Source organism: Callorhinus ursinus, unplaced genomic scaffold (genome assembly GCF_003265705.2).
Source record: "Callorhinus ursinus isolate GAN/ISIS: 27379988/994484 unplaced genomic scaffold, GSC_fseal_2.0 scaffold18, whole genome shotgun sequence".
In the NCBI taxonomy this organism is placed as follows: domain Eukaryota; kingdom Metazoa; phylum Chordata; class Mammalia; order Carnivora; family Otariidae; genus Callorhinus; species Callorhinus ursinus.
The window spans coordinates 4,907,487-4,919,917 of NW_027397080.1; the positions used below are offsets into that span (position 1 = coordinate 4,907,487).

At 42.0% G+C, this 12,431-nt stretch overlaps 1 long non-coding RNA gene across 7 annotated transcripts in view; it reads left to right on the top strand.

The window, feature by feature from the left end:
- The first annotated feature begins 15 nt into the window (after positions 1–15).
- Positions 16–12,431, top strand: part of LOC112812008 (uncharacterized) — a 54,466-nt gene continuing 42,050 nt past the window's right edge. The window contains exon 1 of one of the 7 annotated variants that reach the window (XR_012381269.1): positions 16–294. This is a non-coding gene — a long non-coding RNA (uncharacterized lncRNA). The remainder of the gene's footprint in view (positions 295–12,431) is intronic. The other 6 variants (XR_012381268.1, XR_012381265.1, XR_012381266.1 and 3 more) reach the window with 6 other exon arrangements.

A 12,431-nucleotide genomic window follows, 5' to 3' on the forward strand; every position in this document is an offset into this window, starting at 1 on the left:
GGAGGTGGGAGAGATGGAGGGAGAAGGAGGGAGAGGGGGAAAAGAAGGGGAGAGGGGGAGAAGAAGGGGGCGGGGGAGGGGGAGGAGAAGGGGGGCGGGGCCGGGGAGCCGGAGCCGCCGCCGCCGCCGCCGCCGCCGCGGTCGAGCCCCCCGCCGCCAGCCCGCCAGCCCGCCCGCCGCCCTCCGGAGCCGCCCCCGCCCGCCCCCTTCGCGCGTCCGCTCCGGCTCCCTGCGCAGCGGAAACATGGCGGCGGAAAGGGAGTGAGCCGCCCCGCGCCGCCGCTGCGCCAGCAGGTAAGCGCCTCGGCCGCCGCCTCCGCTCGCCGGGCAAGCCCGCGCCCTGAGGGGTTTGGGCCGGCCGGGACCGCCCCGGGCGAGGAGGCGGCGGCGGGACCTGCCCGGTCGCCGCCCCCGCCCCTCCGGGCCCGCCGGCTGGCCGTCTGCCGGCTGTCGGGCTGGGGGCCTGTCTGCTGTCCGAGCGCGGCCGCGGCCCTTCGCGGCCGTGTCAGCCCGGCCCCCAGCCCCGGCGGCCTGCTGTGCTTCCGCGGCCGGGCGGGGCCCAGTGACCCGCCCGCGGCCCTGACGCGGTAGGGGCGCCCTGGGGGCCCGGCGGCGCAAACCCGAGGGCGGGGGCGCGTTTGGAGGGTCGGCGTCGCGGCGGGTCCGAGCGGCGGCCGCTCTGTCCGGGACGTCAGGGCTGGTGGCGGCCGGGACGGTGGGCTTGGCGCCGAGAGCCGGGATTCGGCGCGGCTATCAGTCTGCGGCGGGTCTGTCGCTCCGCTCGGACGCGAGAACTGAGGGATGCCTGGGGTCCGGGCGGCTCGGACCGAGGTCGGCGGGCGTGCGGAGGGCCCGGAGCTTTCAGCCGCGGTCCTCGGGCTGGCTCCGGTGGCGAGAGCTGCGCCGGGACCACTCACGTGGGCCGCCGGAAACGGGCGGAGAGAGCAGGTTTCAAGCCGCGCGGCCGCGGGGCACCGCGGAGGGCAAGCGGCCAGGCGGGCTGGACTTGTGGCACAGCTGAGTGCCAGCCGGAGAGGAATGAAAGGGGTTTCCGGGAGACGGGCGAACCCCAGAACATCTCCACACTGGAAGGGAATTTAAAGTCATCTAGGGCTCCTTTCTCCCATCGCATACCAAAGTCTCTTTGAAAATCCCCAGATCCACCCTAATCATTTGAACTAACCTGTTTGAACACCTCCAGTGATGTGAAACCCATTTCTCCCCAAGGAAACCCGTTCTGTTCCTGACGGCTTTGGTTTTTAGAAATAACTTTTGGTTCAAAGAAACCGCTGCCTCCCATTCTTTCTAGTTCCTTTCCCTTGTGGACAGCTGTTGAGATGTCTGAAGATAGTAATCATGTCCCCAGAGTCTTGTCTTCTCTTCACTAATTCCAGTTCCTTCAGTTGTTTCTTACATGCCGAGGTTCTCTGATCCCTTCTCTGAATGAGCTTGACCATATATCCTATTTAAAGGAGAGCTACTTAATGTGTGTGAGGAGACAAAACCTATTAAGTTTCTCCAAGAAGTTTCTTGGTCCCAAAGATTGACCTGCTTAAATAAAAAGCTGTGCTGTATTCCTCATTTCTGTGCTGTATTTTGAACTTAAAAAAAAAAAAAAGTCCAATACTGTGTTGAACTGAAAGAGATCCTGTTTTGTGAAGATGTTTGGGTTTCCCCTCGTTTTTAAGTAAATGTCTATAAACACTTTATCAGATGAGCTGATGTATATCAAAGTATAGCAATGCACCATGAGAATAGGAGAGCTTATTATTTTTACTCTGAAAAAGGATTGAGACGCAGTTTGGGGCCAGACTGCAATTTAGTATTTAGTTGGAGAGGGACAAGCTTATTGAACTCTTTGCTCTGTTTCTAACTGCCAGCAGAAGGCCCAAAATTACTATGAAAAATAACAGTTTTTGTTGCTCACTTACCAGCGTTATGTTTTGCTTTTTCATCACTTAGCCTTGGTATGTGAGGGTTAAGTTTTTAAAAAGTGTCTTTTACCAACATCCTAAACTACCCTAAGCAACCCTGCAGGTTAGTAGTTTTTAAGCCCAGCAGAGATGTGATGGCCTTGTAGATAAAATGCCAAACTCTTGTATCTGGGACCCTGTTCAAATTCTAAGCAAAGTTTCACTGTCTTTGTAACATAGGCAAGCACATACCAGCAGTCAGAATTGGTTCTTTATCTTTGTTCTTGTGTCTTTATTTTTTAAATTGGTCAGTGGTTTTGAAGTTTGCAGCACACATATCAAGTTTTGGTTTTTGGTTTGTGCAAATGCTATTTCCCTTTTACATAAGTTGGGTAAAAAATTGTATAGAACCATTCTGTACAGAACTATACAGGCTCAGGAAAGGCTCTGGTTCCTTCCCTTCAAAGAACTTGAAGTTAATGGTTGGAAATACTGAAAACTCTGTGAGAAAGAACTGGTGTGAATATACCGCTACAAATTTAAACTCAACATGTCCTAAACTTTAAGCCTATCCATTTACTTTGTGTCAGGAACTATGCTTATGTCCTGTGTTTCGCTGGGTATACAAAGATGAATAAGATACATTTACAGTTCTTGTGGAGCTGGTAAATTAAATGCCCAAATAGGTCATCTCAGAATAAAAGGTGAGAGGGATGCATTTGATGCTGTGGTTGCCCCAAGGTCGGGGCGTTTAGACTAGCGTGGGACTTGAGGGAAGGCTTTGGGAAGAGGTGACACCTGACTCAAATAATAAATGGTAAGAAGACAGTCATGCAGAGAAGAGTAAAAAGTGTGCTTCCAACAGAGAAAACAGCTCAAGGAAAGGCATTAATGTGAGAGAAGGAATGGCTTGCATAAAAAACCACAAGCGGGGGACACCTGGGTGGCTCAGTTGGTTAAGTGTCTGCCTTCAGCTCAGGTCATGATCCTAGGGTCCTGGGATCGAGTCCCACATCGGGCTCCCTGCTTAGCCTGGAGCCTGCTTCTCCCTCTGCCTGCTGCTCTCTCTCTTTCTCCCTGACAATAAATAAAGTCTTTAAAAGAAAAGAAAAGAAAAAACCACAAGCGGTTTGAAACTGCTAAGAATATAACAATACAGACATAGGGCGCCTGGGTGGCTCAGTCGGTTAAGCATCTACTTTCCGCTCAGGTCATGATCCTAGGGTCTTGGAATCAAGTCCCACATTGGGCTCTCTGCTCAGTGGGGAGTTTGCTTCTCCTTCTCACTCTCCCTCTGTGTTCTCCCTCCCTCCCTCTCTCTGTCAAATAAATAAATAAAATCTCTTTTAAAAAAGACATAAATGATAAGCTGTAAGGCTGCAAATATAGGCAGAGACCATACCATAGTAGACCTTGTCCTTGTATGCATAGGTATTTTGAAATTTATTCAGTGGGTGATTTTTTTAATCACTGAAAAGTTTTTATGAGACATGGGTAGAATACATTTTTAAAATGTGGTCATAGGGATGAGAAGAAGGGAATGAAGTTTTGAGAATCTGTGAGGCTTTATGATTGATTGGATGTGTAGATGGGAGGGCCAGGAGTCCAGCATGATGCTCAGAGTTTTGGTTTGGGTGACTAGGGGGATGGTGGTGACATTAACTGAGACAGGAAACACTGGATGACAAATTCGGTTTTAGACTTGAAGATTTTTCAGTAGCTTGAGTTAAATCAATGAACAAATGTAGTGGAAGTAAGCTAGAAAAAAGGGAGGTTATGGTCAGAAAGTGGAATATTGGAGTTAACTTGTGTGGTCTGGAGCTCTTCTAGGTGACAGCTAGGTCTCTGTGTGTGGGTAGCTGAGGTACAGCAGAGGTGAAGGTCTGTGAAGCTGAGTATGACAGGAACTTCGGGATTGTTGCACTGAATGAGTCATCTGTGTGGAAAGGGAAGTGATTTAGGATGCTAGGGTGTGGGGAGAGGGTGATTGTGACCCAGGTACGGTGAATGGAGGGGATTAATCGAGAGGGTGGCAGATGACAGATGAAGAGCAGGGGTAGAGAGTGATACAGCCAGATGGTGGACACTTCAAAGGAGGAGGAATTTTTAAACGGAAGCATGGAAAAGTAGTGGTTTTTTACTTTTCCTTCTTGGGAGCAGGGTTCTGATCTCTTCCTCTTTATTCAGGACTCCTGTTAATCACTTTTGGCTCTGAAGAGTCTGTTCTTAGTCTTGAGAAGTAGGAGGGCGAGTACCCTATATCACTTCCTTTCTGCTGATGCTTAATGACAAAAAAGTCAATGGAGGTTTCCCCATTGATGATTGGTAGGTGGATAGGAAACAATCAGATAAAGCAGTGAGGTTATACTCACGGTTTCTGGGAAGAGCCTACATTTTGAGTTAGAAAGAGCAAGATTCAAATCTAGCCTCTGTCACCTACTAACCTTAGGACTATAAGCAAATTGTCTAACCTGTGTGACTTTCAGTGTCCTTACCTGTAAAAAATAAATTCCTGTTTCATAGGGTGTCACAAAGATTACATGAAATTATGTGTATAAAATCACTAGAAAAGCAATTCAAAGGAAATGTTAGTTCTCTTTCAGCTACCTTTAAGGGACGTAAGCTCTGCTGGCTGAACTTTTCTCATGCTTACTTAAATTATAAGGCAATAAGTACTCAAAGAGAGGAAAAGCAAAGGAATGCAGAGTTCAGAGGAGGGAGCCATCATTTCTCAATATTTGGAAGCAAGGTTAGGTTTCACACTCAAAATAAATTTCATTTGGGCATTGGAGAACAGATTTCAGTACATTAAATAATTTAGGTGGAAATACAAAGGGAGAAAAGTATAGGGTATGTTTGTTAAAAATGGATGGTTGCTATTGGTCTAAGGGTCTGAGTATTGTGTAAGTCAACAGTGAGCGATATGGCCAGAAAGATGGGCTGGGGCCATAGTATTAAAGACCTGGAACTATGTAGTTTGGACTTGATGCTAGATAGACTAGGGAACCATAGATTGTATATCCTCTCTCCCTACTTCAGTTTCCTATCTAAAATTTATAGTTTCAGAACTTGGGATTTTTGTTTGAAGTAAACCAAGTAAGAAATTCCACCTTTGAAAACAAGGCCAGTTTTAGCTTAAAAAAAAAAAAAAAAAAAAACTGTTAAGATTTGTTTTATAGTTGTACTTTAATCTCTGAGATAACCTTGCTTGGTAGGTAGGCTTAGTGGAGTTTTAAGAAACATGTAAGATCTTACTGGTAGAAAGTGATTAAAGATGCTTTGATTTCAAAATCTGTCTTTTTTATACTAAATGTCACTGTTAATTGTACAACCCTGGGCCAGTCACTTTGCCTCTCTGGTCCTCAGTTCCCTCATTTTTGTTAGGTGTAAGGTTTAACTAAGATAGGAAGTGTAAAGCAATTTACATAATGTCAGTTACATAATAGGCACTCAGATGTTGCCCCTCCCCTCAAACCATTGCCAAGGCCTGAGTGCTAACTCCCTAGCCACCAGGGCACTGCTAGAGCTAATTATTTTGATAACCTTATCGCCATATAAAGCCATCAAGTCTTACCATTTTTTATCTTTGTCCTATCTCCTCCACTCACCTGTCTTCTATACTGCTTTTCCCGTGCTGATTTGGCTTCTTCCTCCTCTCTCCCAACCCTGCTTGTTTGTTCCCTCTCATACCTTTCCATTTGCTCTCTGAAACCCCTATTTCCTACCCTAATAACCATCTTACTAGATTTTGTGTGTGTGTTCTGGCCTTAAATGGAAGTCAGGCTCTCACCTGAGGAGTCATGGAGAACACTATTACTTGCTCTGTAGTTCTTTTAAATGGGGGCAGCGCATTCTCCCACACTCTGTGCCAAATGAGAGAGATGAGGATGACCATAGTTTTCTGTGCACCGTGATTTCCATACCATTACTTGTCCATCTTAAGATCGCTGTGTTCTGTGGTGCAGGGGCTATACCACTCTTGTCTTCTTGTATATAGATCTTCTCCATCACTTAGGACCTAGCATGTGCAGTCTTCCTTTCTACTTCAGTTTCTGTCCTCACCCTTAGTCACTTTAGTATTCACACAGATGATTGTTTCTCCAGCAAAATAGCTTCTTCAACTCAAGTGATCGTCAGAGTCACACCATGGGCCTTATCGCCCAGAGATGGCCCGCCTCTGAAATTATAAATGAGGACATGCAGCATTGTTCAGAATGTCTTCTACCTCACCTTTGACTATCTCCATCAGTTGTTTGATCTCATTGATCCCCTATCTTCACTTCCTTCCCTATCCAGCTTAATTTCCTTAGTAATTTATTTCATTCACTCTCTTGCCATTAATCCTCTGTCCCCTTGTTCCACTGTTCTTCTGTCCTTGTCTGGGCAGAATCTCAAACCTTGCTGAATCAAACCTGTTTCTTCTTGGCAGTAGTAGCTCTGAGCCCTGCTGGAGAAAAATCACATACTTATACAGATTACTGCCATTGGGCCTTCAATACCAAGTCATTTATTTGCCCTAGTCTCTGTGAGGTCTTATGTCAGACCTGTTTCTTAAAACTATACCTATATGTTCTTGTTTCTTCTTCTTTCCCAGGGCTACATCTCTGACCCCCATCTTTTCATTGCCTTCAACCTCTTTCTCTCTTCCGACTCCTTTTCTTTTTTTTAATTTAAATCTGCTTAGAAGTCTCCTATCTTCAAGTAAATCTTGTAAATAAAATCTTAAGTCCGTGTTTCCTTCCAGGTACCATCTAGTCTCCTACCCTTTACTCAAACTTCTTGAGTTATATACATTTAATATGTAAACTTTCTCATTCTTACCTCTCCATTGCATTCTGTTTTAGTCTCCATCACTTAATAAGTTTCAGTTTCCTTATCTGAAGATGAGAATGATAATAGTACCTATTAAGTACTATAGTACCTTAAGATTTTTTGTGATTTTGTGTGTGGATATGATTTTTTTAAGCAAGGGAACCTGTATGAAAGAGCTCTGGGCAGTGTCCAGCACATTGTAGCAATGCTGTGTATGTTACATTGATATATGTTACTTTTGTTACTGCTTTTTATTTAATCTTCAAAACACTCATGAGGAGATAAATCTCCTTATTTTGCAAAGAAAGAAAACTGAGATTTAAAGTTTTAGAAACTTGCCCAATCGTAGTCTCTGAACTGCTCTGATCAGGATCATCAGCCTTCTCCTTGTTGGTAACGCCAGGGGGAGGGAGGCAATTTTCAGGCCTTTGCAGCAGCATTTCAGATCCATGATTAATTCCCTCTTCCTCAAAGCATTCTTTTTCCTTTGGCTTTGGTGCACTTCAACGTGTTGGGTCCTCCCTGGCCACTTAAACCCAAGTGTTTTTTGGATGAGAGCTTCCCTTCTCTTGCCTGTCTTTGGTCCTAAACCCCCTCTGTACATGCCCTTAGCAATCTCATCTGCTCACTTGGCTTACAGTAACATCTATATGCTCCTGACTCAGATTTCTGTCTATAGTCAAGATAATCTCTTCTGAGTGTTAGAACTATATATTTAGCTACCTATAGTCAGCTTTACAAGTAGCTAGGTATCATACCTACTTTAAAATCAATATGTCCCATCACTACAGGTCCCAATATACTATGTGAAAACCTTCTGAAATTGAAATGGACCTAATAAAAAGATATTCCTTAAGAGATATTTCTTAAAACAAAGTCAGTATGTCCCAAACTGAGCACAACATCCTTGCCACTTTTCTTGCCCCGCCTCCTTTAAGAAAATTTCTCTTCCTCAAGGGTGATTCTGGTTTAGAGAAATTTATGTTTATTTGATAAATAATTGTTGTTGATCACTCAGATATTTAAGGCATAGTCTGTTCTCTCAGGGAACTCACTGTTTATGAGGGGAAGGTAAGACACATACATAACTAACTCTAATATGTAACTCTATAAACACTCCAGAAATTCAGTGGAGTGGAGGAGAGGTCACTGACTTCCACAGTGGTCTTGTAAAGTCTCCAGGTTCATTGCTTAAGGAAAGCTCAACATATATAATCCGAGAATAGAGCCTGAGATGGAAAGGATGAGAATTTGGGAACAGAGTTGCTTTTGGAAAGATAAAAGTGAAAAATTTGTCCTTTCTCTTAAATCCTTGGCATATTACAAACTCCATTAAAAAAAAAATTCTCATAGGATGGATTAGTTCTAATTGTGCCTTGACAGAAAGTGTCATAGGTTCAGCTATCAGCAGTTTATTGGAGCATTCTGTTGAACCTGCACTCCGTGTTAGACACTTGAAAGAGAGATTAATAAGAAATATTCAAGGGCACCTGGGTGGCTCATTTGGTTGAGCATCTGACTCTTGATTTTGGCTCAGGTCATGATCTCAGGGTCATGAAATCAAGCCCTGTGTTGGGCTCTGCACTCACAGGGAAGTCTGCTTGTCTCTCCCTCTGCTTCTCCCCCCTCAAATAAATAAATAAACAAAATCTTTTAAAAAATTAAAATATTTGGTGCTGTGCAGGCATTTGTAGTCTACTAGAGGAGACAAAAATGATAATTATGTTTCAGTATAGTAAGTGCTAAAGCAGTGGTAGGTGCAGCATGGTAGGATTTCTATATATCTGTTATGGGCTGAATTATGTCTCTTGTTCCCCTCCCCCTCAAAATTTGTATGTTGAAGTCCTAACCCCCAATATTTTGGAATGTGACTATATTTGGAGATAGGGCCTTTAAAGTAGTAATTAAGATAAAATGAGGTCATATGGATGGGCCCTCATCCATTATGACTTGTGTCCTAGTATAAGAAGAAGTTAGGACACAGATACACACAAAGGAAAAACCATGTGAAGAGAGGGAGAAAACAGCTATCTGTGTAAGCCTAGGTGAGAGGCCTCAGAAGAAATCCACCCTGCTGACACCTTGATCTTGAACTTCTAGCCTGTGAAACTGTGAGGAAATGCATTTCTGTTGTTTCAGCTATCCAGTCTGTGGTCTTTGTTATGGTAGCCTGAGCACACAAATTTACAATATCCATCCAGAGGACTTTACATCTCCTTCTGCCTGGGAGTTTCAGGGATGATATAGATGACACTGGGATGATGTTGGAAGGTGAGGAAGGATAGATAATTACTGTTGCATATTATTGAAGGATGTCATACACATTTTCTTATTTAATTTGAAATACATAATAACCCTGTTAGGTAGGATTCCAGATCATTATAAACTCTATATACTGATAAGAAACTGAGGTGCAGATGGAGTAAATGATGTGCCCAATATCAAACAGGTAGTCAATGTCAGAACAACTCACTACAGATTTTGTACTTTGTTCAGAAGGATCCATTGCCTCCTGTGACCTTTTTAAGACCCTGTGCTGTCTGAGCTTCTTACTGTTTCTATTGCAAGTCATGTATTAATTTCTGTATATTTTGAAACATATAAAGGCTGCTGTATTGTTTTTCCCCTCTACATTTAGTGTAAGTGTTATAATTGTTAGCCTTCAAAATTAAAGCATATGCATATTGTATATTCATTTTAATCACTATGTCTTCTTATTGGCATAGTATATTTCCAAGTGTTCTCTTATTTATTTATTTTTATTTTTATTTTTTAAAGATTTTATTTATTTATTTGAGAGAGAGAATGAGAGACAGAGAGCACAAGAGGAAAGAGGGTCAGGGGGAGAAGCAGACTCCCCGCTGAGCAGGGAGCCTGATATGGGACTCGATCCCGGGACTCCAGGATCATGACCTGAGCCGAAGGCAGTTGCTTAACCATCTGAGCCACCCAGGCGCCCTCTCTTATTTATTATAATTGTTTTACACTCATGCTTATGTAGACTTTCCTCTGGGGCATACAAACATGATGGAAATAAAGGCTATTTTAGTCATTATGCCCTGTAAAGTATAGTAGAAAACATGAGAGCCAGTATACTTGTTCTTGGAGAGATTTAAGAAGAGAGCAGACAACCATTTGTCTTAGATTATTTAGAATTTTAGACTTCCAAGCTTGATATTTGGTGTTCTATCTTATCTCCAATATCCTTCAGTTACCAAGGACTATCAGAAAGTCTTCAAACCAGAGTAAATTTTTTTCTTTAAAAATAAATGAATTTTAAAGATGAATTTGAGAGTGTAAAAGTTTATTTTTTTTTAAGATTTTATTATTTGAGAGAGTGAGAGTACATGAGCGGGGGTGGGGAGGGGCAGAGGGAGAGGGAGAAACAGACTTCCCGCTGAGCAGGGAACCCTACTCAGGGCTCAGTCTCAGGGCCTCAAGATCACCACCTGAGCCAAAGGCAGACAATGTAACTGACTGAGCCACCCAAGTGCTCTGGGAGTGTAAAAGTTTATAAGGCCTAATAGGCATAGGGAATCATAATTCCAAATTAAGGGAATATAGTTAAAACATCTAATTTCTTTGTGTGTTTGTTCAGTTTCTCATTCATTGATTCAACAAATATTTATTAATGTCTACTGACTGCCAGACACAGTGCTACGTACAGTGGCAAAGATGAATGCCACAATTTTTTTTTGAATACCATACTTTTTAAAATGCAAAGACAAGCCACAGAATTAAAGAACATATATGTGGTACATGGATCAGCCAGATACCCTATCTGTAATTATAAAGGATTCCTACAGATAGGTTAGAAAAAGACAAATTCATAGAAAAATAACAAGGCATAAAGGAGGCAACCTAAATATTTATTAGTCATTGACCAATAATTAAGGGCAAATTAAAGCTCTAATGAGATGTCATTTCAAACTTATTAGATTGGCAGAAATTAAAAAGTCTGATAATATCAAATAGGATGTAGAGTTAAGGGAACTCTTGGACACTATTGATGGGAATAGAAATTGTACAATCATGGCAAAGAACAATTTGGCAACATCTATTAAAACTAAAGTACATATAACCTATAGTCCAACAATTCTAGGTCCAGGGTCATAAAACTGGAACCTCATTCTCTTGTGTCTTGGCCCAGGACGTCTAATGGAAGAATCACCAAACATTTGAGTGGTGTCTATGTCAGGCACATAATAGGTACCTGAAAAACATGAAGGCATGTGAAATTGTTTCAGAACTTATTTATCCAATATAAAAGTAACAACCTGCATCTTCTGTGTTTGTTTATACGTATCCCACTTTTTTCCAGAATGTATTTAAAGCATACCAACCCTGTGTAACATACCATACAAATAAACGGAATAACTTTCTTTTTAGTATCTTTGAGACACATTGCAACATGCAGATGTATGTTGTTCTCACCCACCTGCAAAAAGGTATTACTAGCTCCACTTTATGCATAAGCAAATGGAGACTGAAAGATATCTGGCCAAAATCATACAATTTATAAGTGATAAGACTCTGTTTCAAACCCAGACCAGCCTGACTTCAACCCTAGACCCCTTGGCATGTCACCTTGTGCACTCCCCACAAGCAGTGTTACATAGTTCTGATACTCTGTCCAGGAGGCAAGGTTGACTTGTAAGAATTGACTTTTTTTTTTAAACTGAAACCACGGTTAATGGAGGACTACTGTATATAATTTAAGCCCCCTATGTGTGCTTCCCAGCATTATTTCCAGTCTTTTCTCCCCCACCTTCCCATTCAGAGATGTCCACTATCCATATAAACTTTTTTCACCTCGGGGCCTCATACATGTAGTATGACGACAAAAATATGCCAAATGCTACTCAACAGAGGGGACTCAGACAAATGTAAAAGATGCTTACCACATAATATTGCCTGTTATTTGAAAGCAACATACCATTATTTGGTAGGATTTTTGTGGCTAAGTTCCCATACTTGCTTCTGAACAAAAGTGATGCCGTTCATCCAGGAATGTTACTTTATTTGAGCTATTTGTGTGACACAAATAGTGCTAATACCTATTGCCATCACATGTGAGTTGCATAGTTATTTTTTCTGCAAATGCTTTATAAGGTTGATATGATTCTTGGAGTGATACTAATTTAGAAGTCCTGGATTGAGTTTTTAAGAAAAAACTTTTTGAGAAGTCTCTTAATCACAGAGTTTATAATTCTTCTAAGTATATTTTCATCATCAGTTGTAGTTGTACCTACATTTAAAGGAAACCATCATAGAAATCTATCTTCAAAGACATATTCTGTAAATAATTACTAATGACCCTAGATATCCTCTCTCTATATATAGAAAGCTTTGAAAATATTACTAAACAAATACCAGCAGAGCCAGCAATTTTGCTTCTTTCTTGCTCCAGAACTTACTCTCCAAATGATCCAGTTGTTATCCCTTTGACTTAATTACTTAATGCAACTTTACCTAGTGAATAAACAAGGATTGGTTGTTTGGGCTGAATGCTGTTAACTGCCTTAACAATGAGTAGATTTTTTGTTTTATGCTGACCTGGATATTTAGGTGTCAAAGTTGTCTTTTTGAGAACTGCTATTTGAATTTGGTAAAATGTTAAGTAATGTTTTTGTTGACTTCTTTATTCTCAACACTAACAGTTTTCTTTTGATATGTTAAATTCCTTAATGATGGTATTTAAATAAA